This window comes from Carlito syrichta, unplaced genomic scaffold (assembly GCF_000164805.1).
Source record: "Carlito syrichta isolate Samal-C Ts95f unplaced genomic scaffold, Tarsius_syrichta-2.0.1 Scaffold305927, whole genome shotgun sequence".
NCBI classification, from domain to species: Eukaryota; Metazoa; Chordata; class Mammalia; order Primates; family Tarsiidae; genus Carlito; species Carlito syrichta.
The window spans coordinates 8,583-18,865 of NW_007250023.1; the positions used below are offsets into that span (position 1 = coordinate 8,583).

Here is a 10,283-nt window from a genome sequence, read left to right on the forward strand (position 1 = left end):
TCCAATCCACTCACCTCAGCCTCCCAAAGGCACGGGATTACAGGCTGAGCCACCGAGCCCGGCTAGTGATCATTTTCTAAATGGACACACAGCAAAAAAATAACACGACAGAACCATTTTTTAGTGACTGTTAAATTTGGCAATAGAAGTGGAGGACACTTTTTCTCCCTAATTAAATTTCCAGAGCAGAGGTCTCCCTGGCTCCCTGTGGCTGTCAGGAGAGTGTCAGATGCCTGTGGTGGCACTGGTCATGTTCTGAACCTTGGAGTGGCAACAGGGAGACACAGTGTCATGACATAGCTTGTCCTTTGCAAGAGAGGACACATCACAGTTGGCAAGCACACAGGCTCATTTTTAGCATTTTATCTGAAAATTTTATTTATTTATTTATATTTTTTTGAGTTGGAATCTCACTCCGTCACCCAGGCTGGAGTATGGAGTGCAGTGGCATGCTCACGGCGACCCTAGCATCGACTGACTGGACCCCAGCGATCCTTCCGCCTCAGCCTTCCAAGTAGCCGGAACTACAGGTGTGTGCTACCACGCCCAGTTCATTTTTGATTTATTGTAGAGATGAGGTCTCGCCAAGTTGCCCGGGTGGGTCTCAAACCCGCAGGCTCAGGCAATTCTTTCACCTCCGCCTCCCAAAGTGCTGGGATTATAGGCTGCGCCATTGAGCCTGGCATTTATCTATCTATCTATCTATCTATCTATCTATCTATCTATCTATCTATCTATCTACCTACCTACCTATCTACCTACCTACCTACCTACCTACCTACCTACCTACCTACCTACCTACCTATTTATTTATTTAGAGTCAAGAGACTCTGTTGCCCAGGCTGAAGTGCAGTGGTACACTCATGGCCACTGCAGCTCCACCTGCTGGGCTCAGGTGATCCTTCTGCCTCAGCCTTCCAAGTAGCTGGAACGTTTTTGATTTATGGTAGACAAGAGGTCACGCCAAGTTGCCGAGGTCTCAAATTCCTGGATTCAGGCAATCCTTTCACCTCCGCCTCCCAAAGTGCTAAGATTATAGGCATGAGCCACTGAGCCCGGCCTGAGTTATTTGCTCAAAGTCACACAATTATTTTAACCACAGGATCTAGGTCCAAACCAGGATCTAGGTCAAAACCTGTACTTCTCATTACTCTATTCTTTCCATATATGCTATCATGATAGAGAACAAATTTTGTTCTCTTTTCTCTGGTCACATAGGAGTCCTGTACTTTCCAGTGCCCTTGTGCGACTCTGTTACTATTTCTAGCTAATGGGCTATGAGTGGAACTTCCAGGCTGAGGCACTTAAGAGCAGGTATGAGTTCTTTACTCTCTCATTGCCCCTGTTGCAGCAACCTGAAGCAATGGTCAGAGATGGGGGAGTTAGAAGATGAAAAGTGGATGAATCCCTGAGTCACTGCATGGCAAACAGCTGCTCTTGCCTGCACTGGACTTTTTGGAGTCTCACTCTGTCACCCAGGCTAGAGTGCAGTGGCACGCTGCTCATGACCACGGCGGCCTCCACCTGCTGGGCTCAGGCTATTCTTCCACCTCAGCCTTCCAAGTAGCTGGAACAACAGGCACACGCCACCACACCTGGCTAATTTTTGATTTATTGTAGAGATGAGTTCTTGCCATGTTGCCCATTCTGGTCTCGAATACACGGGCTCTGGCAATCCTCTCACCTCAGCCTCCTAAAGTGCTGGGATTACAGGCGTGAGCCACAGTGTCTGGCCCTAAGTGTTAATCTTGGGGCACTGATTAGTTATGATCTCTCTCTCTCTCTCTCTATCTATATATATATAAAATATATGAAAAAATATATGTATTTTTTTCCAGAAACAGGGTCTTGCTATGTTGCCCAGGCTAGAGTGCAGTTGCTACTCACAGGCACAATCATAGTGCACTACAGCCTTAAAATCCTGAGTTCTACGCCTGTAATTCCAGCTACGTGGAAGACTGAGGCGGAAGGATCACCGGAGCCCAGCAGGTTGAGGCTGCGGTGCCCGGGAGCGTGCCACTGCACTCCAGTCTGAGCGACGGAGTGAGACTCCAACTCAAAAAAAAAAAAAAAAAAAAAATCCTGAGCTCAAGTGATCTTCCTGTCTCAACTTCCAGAGTAGCTAGAAGAGACACCACTGCACCTGGCTCTATGTTTATTCTTTGTCCTAGAAGTTCTGTGCATAGAAATAGTTCTGTGGCAATGCTAGTAAATTGTTGAATCTATATTAATAAAAAAAAAACTATTTGCATTTACTCTGATTTTAAAAAGTTAATATTCAGTAGACTTTTAGTTTAGTTGAAAACCCTGTTCTATTTATGTCTAGATAATTTTAGCAATTACTTTGAAGAAGTTTTAAAACTTCTTAATAATTTGGTCCCATTTACGCATTCAATTAAATACCTTCAACTATTTAAAACTGCATTTATAAATGTAATATGTACTATTTTCTTTTAAATAGTATGCACTTTAATTGTCTGACAAATCCAAGTACCTAAGTAATTTTTATAAATCTAATAAATTAAACATATAGATATGGTGAACCTAATTTCCCTTAAATGTTTCACTAATGTATATAAGCTTAATAAGTTTTTTACTTAAAAAACATGAAATCTACTCTTTCCCATCCTGCAAGATGGTGGGTGAAAAAGTTGAGAAGCCAAATGCTAAGGAGAAGAAACCTGAAACCAAGAAGGCTGACGCTGGTGGCAAGGTGAAAAAGAGTAAGCTCAAGGCTAAAAAGCAGAAGAAGGGGAAACCCCACTGCAGCCGAAATCCTGCCCTTGTCAGAGGAATTGGAAGATATTCCCGATCTGCTATGTATTCCAGAAAGGCCTTGTACAAGAGGAAGTACTCGGCAGCTAAATCCAAGATGGAAAAGAAAAAAAAGGAGAAGGTTCTTGCAACCGTTACAAAACCAGTTGGTGGTGACAAGAATGGTGGTACCCGAGTGGTTACACTTCGCAAAATGCCTAGATATTATCCGACTGAAGATGTGCCTCGAAAGCTGTTAAGCCATGGGAAAAAGCCCTTCAGCCAGCATGTTAGAAAACTGCGAGCCAGCATCACTCCCGGGACCATCCTGATCCACCTCACTGGGGCCACAGAGGCAAGAGGGTGGTTTTCTGGAAGCAACTGGGCAGTGGCTTGTTACTTGTGACTGGCCCTCTGGTCCTCAGTCGAGTTCCTCTGAGAAGAACATACCAGAAATTTGTCATCGCCACCTCCACAAAAATTGATATCAGCAGTGTGAAGATCCCAAAGCATCTTATTGATGCTGACTTCAAGAAGAAGCAGCTGCAGAAGACCAGGCACTAGGTGGGTAAGATCTTCGACACAGAAAAAGAGAAATATGAGATTACAGAGCAGCGCAAGATTGATCAGAAAGCTGGGGACTTGCAAATCTTACCAAAAATCAAAGCTATTCCTCAGCTCCAGGGCTACCTGTGATCTGTGTTTGCCCTGACAAATGGTGTTTATCCTCACAAATGAGTGTTCTAAATTTCTTTGAAAGAACCTAATTAAAGAACTGATAATGTTTTAAAAAAAAAACATGAAATCTAAGTCATTTACTTGACTATCTGTTTTTGATACAAACTTATAGAAAGTGCCAAGAATTTACATTGCAAATAAATTTTTTTTTTCCTGAGTTGGAATCTCACTCTGTTGCCCAGGCTGGAGTGCAGTGGTATAATTATGGCCACCGCAGCCTAGACCTCCCAGGCTCAGGTGATCCTACAGGCATGTGCCACTATACCTGGCTAAGTTTTGGATATTTTTGTAGAGACAAGTTACTGCCATGTTGCCCAGGCAGGTCTTGAACTCCTGGGCTCAAGCAATCCTCCTGCCTCGGCCTCCCTAAGTGCTGGGATTACAAGTGTGAGCCGTGGGCGTGGTAGTGCACCTGTAGTTCCGGCTACTAGGAAGGCTGAGGTGGAAGGATTGCCCGAGCCCAGCATGTCGAAGCTGGGGTGGCCGTGAGTGTGCCACTGCACTCCAGCCTGGGCAACGGAATGACTCTATCTCAAACAAACAAACAAACAAACAAACACAAAAAAACAAGTGTGAGCCACTGTGCCTGGTCAGAACTTTTTATCTGAACCAGAGAATAAGTTTCTAACTCAGTGCTTCATCGCCTCTAGCTATTTTAGTGTGTGTTTTCCTAGAAACAAGGACAGTTTCCCATCTAACCACAACACAGACTTTAAAATCAGATTAACACTAGTATGTCACTACCATTAGATTCTCACACCCCATTCAAGTTTTGCCAATAGTTCTAAAAATGAGCTTTAGAAGGCAGATTCAGTTCAAAATCCGGTGTCACATATAGTTGTCATGTCTCTTCATTCTCCTTCAGTCTGGAATAGTTTCCTCAACCTCACATCCTTGATGTTTCGGTGTGTCTGATCTTCATAATTAGATTTGGGTTATGCATCTTGGGCCGAAAAACTACAGAAGTGATGCTGTGTTTTTGTTTTTGTTTTTTTAATTTTTTTTGGAGTTGGAGTTTTGCTTTGTTGCCCAAGATAGAGTGCAGTGGCACCATCATGGCTCATCACAGCCTCAAACTCCTGGGCTCAAGCAATCCTCCTGCCTCAACCTCCTGAGTAGCTGAGACTATAGGAGTGCACCACCATGCCCAGCTAAGTTTTGTATTTTTTGTAGAGATGAAGTCTTACTGTGTTGCTCAGACTGGTCTCGAATTCCTGGACTCAAGCAATCCTCCCACCTTGGCCTCCTAAAGTGCTGGAATTACAGGTGTATGCCACCATGCCCAGCTGATGCCCAGCTGATGCATTCTATTGACTGGTGCACGACTTCAATTGTTCTCATTACTAATGATGTTCCCTTAGATCACTTGATTAGGACGGTGTCTGCCAGTTCTCTTATTGTAAACTTAATTCTCATTATAACTAATCAGTATCTTGTAAAAATGCATCTGGAAGCAATGTGAATATCCCACTGTGTATAAAAGTTTTTGTTTTTTCCAGTTGAGGTTTCACTCTGTCGCCCCAGTTGGAGTGCAGTGACATATTCACAGCCACTGCAGCCTTGACCTGCTGGGCTCAGGAGGTCTTTCTGCCTCAGTCCTCCAAGCAGCTGGAACTACAGGTGTGCATCACCATGCCCAGCTAATTTTTTGATTTATTGTAGAGACGAGATCTTGCCAAGTTGCCCAGGCTGGTCTTGGACCCCTGAGCTCAGGCAGCCCTCTTGCTTCCGCCTCCCAAAGTACTGGGATTACAGGTGTGAGCCACCATGCCCAGAGATTGATAAATTAATTAACTAATTTAAAGTTTTATTAAAACTTTTTTTTTTGAACCAGAGTCTCATTCTGTTACCCAGGCTGGAGTGCAGTGGCACGGATGGTGGGTGGATTGTTTGAGCCCAGGAGTTCGAGACAAGCCTGGCCAACATAGTAAGGCCTCATCTCTGGCATTTTAGAGCATTAGCTCATTGCTGTTGGGGTAATGCTGCCCCTGGGTCCTCTCAGTGGACAGAAACAGAGAGAAACCTGGCTTCCATTACCCTTAATATGTTGACTTATTTTATAAATACCTGTGCATGTCATGAGTCTCCCATCTGGGCTGCCATACTCCTTTCTCTGCTTGGACGCTAACTCCCTGTCCTTAGCCACCCCTGCATGGATCCCCTCTTCATCCTGCTCAGGGTCTGACTGTCTGTTCTGGGCCATGGCCGTTCCGTATCCTCTCTCTGCAGATCCAACCGATTCTTGTTACTCACAGTAGCTATATTAGAAAAGGTCACCGTGAACACTGAATTAGTGAATGCTGAATCATTACTCCTAGGGGAAATATAGGGTTAGGTTCCCAAGGGCCTAAATGGTCACAATATGTTTGTCAACTGATTAATACGTAACCTTATTTTGTGTGTGTTTTTGTTTAAAGACAATTTATTTATTTATTTATTTGAGTTGGAGTCTCACTCCATTGCCCAGGCTGGAATGTAGTGGCATGTTCATAGCTACCACAGCCTCGACCTGCTGGGCTCAGGCAATCCTTCCGCCTCAGCTTTCCAAGTAGCCGGAACTACAGGCATGTGCTACCACGCCCAGCTAATTTTTTGATTTTATTGTAGAGATGAGGCTCACCATGTTGGTCAGGCTGGTCTCTAACCCATGGGCTCAGGCAATCCTCTCGCCTCAGCCTCCCAAAGTGCTGGGACTACAGGCTTGAGCCACCACACCTGGCCAAGATAACTTATTAATAGATGTTGATTCATTAGCATTGAACTCATGACCAACAGCACTATAATTCATGCCTGAACGAAGCTCATTACAACACAATGTATCTTCTACAGAAGGCACATGGCAGTCTTGCACTTAGGAATGCTAGACAGAGCTTCAGCACTACATATAGGGGCCATTTTAAACCGCAAAATTATGAATAAAAGACAAAAATGTAGAACATGGCATGAAACAGACTGTGAAAATGCCATTTCTTCACAAAATAAGATCTGAAATTGGAAGTTAGAGTGTTGTCTTCTTCTGACTTGACTGGAAGAGGTGGTCTCACTATGTTGCCCAGGCTGGTCTTGAACTCCTGGCCTCCTCATCCTCCCACCTCAGTCTCCTGAAATGCCGGGATTACAGGTATGAGCCACCACACCCAGCCTGTGCTTGTCATTTGACACAAATTTTTCACTACTCTGTGCATGTTGGTGAATGTCTGCAAAAGCGTTGTATTGACTTTCGGATTATAAAGAAATTTTAGTGAGTAGGCAAATTCACAAATATAGAATCTATAAATAATGTGGATGGCCTGTATCTGTCTTGCTCTGGCTCGCCTTTAGGACTGACAGGGAGGGGATGTGAAAGAGAAAGAGTTGATTGCACATTTGAAATGGAGGTTACAAGGCAGAGCTGTTACACTAATAGGTCAGATTCTTATAAGCACTGTAAGCACCTAAATGCCAAATATGTGCATCCTTTGGCCAGGAACACAATGAAAGAAAGAGAGAGCGGGGAGAGAGAGAGGAAAGAGGAAGAAAAGAGAGGAAGAGAAATAAAGAAAGAAAGAGAATGAAAGAGGAAGAGAGAAAAAGAAAGAAAGAGATGAAGAAAGAGGAAGACAAAGAATGAAAGAAAGGGAAAGAGAGAGAGTAGAAAAGAAGAAAGAAAGAAATTGTATCAGGCTAGAAAGACACTTATCCGCTAAGGGGACTATTTGATTTTATTGTAGAGACGAGGTCTCACCATGTTGGCCAGGCTGGTCTCTAACCTAGGGGCTCAGGCACAATTTTTGAGCTGTCTTCTCACATCATTTCTGAGGTTGCCTCATTGACTTACAGCACTTGAGTCTGCAAAACTACCAAAGAAGTGGGCTGCGGACGGGCTTTCGTCAGTGACCTTGACAGGCCGCAGGGAGTCAGAGTGTTCCCAGCCAGCTTGCACCGGCTCCTGAGAGCCGCCAGCACAGTCTCTTCCCAGCCCCACATCCTGGGACCATCTTCTGGGTAGTTTGAAATTGGCCATGGTGGGTGTTTTTACACCACAGAAATCTGCAAATGCTACCAGCCAGGGATTTTTTTGGGGGAGAAATGGTTGTTAAACTGTACCCAGCACACCACTGCCATGAACTCTATTTATAGTCGCTGTATCGATGACTTCATAACCCAAAAAGGGAATGCTCACACAGCCGGAGACCCTTCTGACCTCCTCACGAGTCTTCAGCTCTTATATCACTTGTTTGGATACTGCATTTCTTTGGCTCTGGAGGTATGTAACCCCAACTCTGAAGGTTTCCATTTGATGGATTCCCGCATTCTTCCTGGGACCACACAACTCTTGCAGCTATGGAAATAAAACCCGACGGCGTCGAGGCCCTGTTTCTCAGCTTTGCTCGGTTCAGTCGTGACCTCGGAGGTCACCCAGTGTTCCCGGCCTCCCGCCCACAGCCTGAACCTGGCCCACGTCCCCCCGCAGCGTCCAGCCCCGGGACCTCAGGCTATAAATTTTCATCACCTCTTTTTTTCTGTTGAGGGTCCAGACAAGGGTTCCTTTTGCAGACAAGCCCCCCGGCCTCACAGCCTGGGGTGCAGGCACCCCTCTCCCGCCTGCCGGTCTCCCCTTGCCGGCGGAGTCATCACAGCCGGTTTCCCAGCACCTGGCACCAGCATGTGGACAAAGAACTCACGCTGTTGTGCTGAGCCTGGTGATTCAGGCCGTAAAACTGCAGGCCAAGTTGTTAAACCCAGATTCAGGTAGACAGCCAAACAGGGCCAAGGCTGCCCTGCAGCTGGGTTTTGGCAGACAGAGCCGTTTCCCCATCTGCGGGAGCCTTGGTGTGGCCTTTCCCTCCAGGAGGCAACGCCGGTATAATTTATTGGGCCGTAATTGTTGAAAGCAACAGTCCTTCAGGCCATTCATTCAGGCCCCAAATATTTCTTTATTGAGCATTCCGAGTGTTCTCAGCCTCGTGCTCTGTGGCAGGGTGTGTGTGTGTGTGTGTGTGTGTTTCAGGCCCCAAATATTTCTTTATTGAGCATTCCGAGTGTTCTCAGCCTCGTGCTCTGTGGCAGGGTGTGTGTGTGTGTGTGTGTGTGTGTGTGTGTGTGTGTGTGTGTGTGGAGGGGAGGGTCGCGAAGGAGACCGAGACCCCGACATCCCTGGGAGCAGCCTGCACGGCGTCGGGGGGAGGACCCAGGTCTGTCCAGGGAGCGTCTGGGAGGGACCAGCCGGATGTGTGGGAAGGCGGGGGCGTTGAGAGGGTCTCCCGAGGCCTGAGCCGGAGGTGTGGCCAGGGGCCACCGGGGACGGGACCGCCTCGTGACCGGGGAGAGCTTGGACTCCGCTCCCTTAAAAACAAAAAGGGCGGGTTCGAGACCCGCCCGGGCGACGTGGCGAGACCTCGTCTCTACAACAAATCAAGAAATCAGCCGGGCGTGGTAGCGCGCGCCTGGAGTCCGGCTCCTCGGAGGGATCGCGGCGCCCAGCGGGTCGAGGCTGCGGTGCCCGGGAGCGGCCGCTGCACTCCAGTCTGGGCCACAGAGTGACTCCAACTCAAAACAAACAAACAAACAAACAGGGACTTCACTGAACGTTTGTGAGGAGTCCGGTCTGTGTGGTGCTTCCGCTGTCACTGCCGGGAGGGTCTTCTCGAAGAGGGGCATCCGCGGTGCACGCAGCGGCCGGTGCAGGGAGAAGGCTGGGCCAGTTTCCAAGGGCATCTCCTTTGTGCCTGCCGGGCTCTTCCCATTGTCGTGCCACCATCTGCAGCAGCAGTCAGAGACAACACTGTGATTCCTGACAATAATTGCAGCAATAATCATAGCAGCCACAAAAATAATAAGCACGGGTAAATTGTATTTCGAGAGTCCTATGTACTAGGCCCTAAGAGAAGCATGCTACAAGGATGATTTCGTAAAATACCTACAACCCTATGAAGAAGTCACCATCATTTTCCACTTTATGGATGAGAAAAAGGAAAGCACAGAGAAGTGAATGCATTTGCCCAAGGTCACACGGCGAGGAAGTGGAAGAGGGAAGATGAGAACCTAGTGTTGTTCAACTCCAGAGCTTGAGGTGCCCTGTCTTTGAGATAAGGCGCTTCTTCTTTAAGACGGTTCCTGGGCCGGGAGTGGTGGCTCAAGCCTGTAATCCCAGCACTTTAGGAGGCCGAGGTGAGGGGATTGCCTGAGCCCACAGGCTTGAGAACAGCCTGGGCAACTTGGTGAGACCACATCTCTGCAATAAAAAAAAAAAAGGGCTGGGCTTGGTGACTCAGCCTGTAATTCCAGCACTTTGAGCGGCTGAGGTGAGTGGATTGCCTGAGCCGGCGAGTTCGAGACCAGCCCAGGCAATTTGGCGAGACCTTGTCTCTGCAATAAAAAAAATCAAAAATTAGCCAAGTGTGGTAGCACGCACCTGTAGTTCTGGCTACTTGGAAGACTGAGGCGGAAGGATCACTTGAACCCAGCAGGTTGCGGCTGTGGTGGCTCTGAGCGTGCCACTGTACCCCAGCCTGGGCGACAGAGTGAGACTCCAATTCAAAAATAAATAAATACATAAAATAAAATAAAATAAAATAAAACAGTCCCTGGTATATCTGGGTGCCATGGTGGGTGGGAGGCTGGATGCAGCCCCCAAAACTGGAGTGAGGAGCAGTGGCTCCCCCCACCCCCACCCAGGGAGCTCCTGCTCTCCTGTTCACAAGTCCATGCCCCTCACACAGCGAGCATCTGTCCACCCCCATCCCGCTTATCCGCTGATGTTACCTCCTTGGCTGCTAGAGGTATTTGATTCTGAGACTCCATCAACAGAC

At 47.1% G+C, this 10,283-nt stretch overlaps 1 pseudogene across 1 annotated transcript; it reads left to right on the plus strand.

Moving 5' to 3' along the window:
• The first annotated feature begins 2,635 nt into the window (after window positions 1-2,635).
• On the plus strand, window positions 2,636-3,501 carry LOC103265224 (annotated as a pseudogene). Its single transcript, XR_002482235.1, has one exon. The product of XR_002482235.1 is annotated as a 60S ribosomal protein L6 pseudogene (transcript).
• The last annotated feature ends 6,782 nt before the right edge of the window (window positions 3,502-10,283 follow it).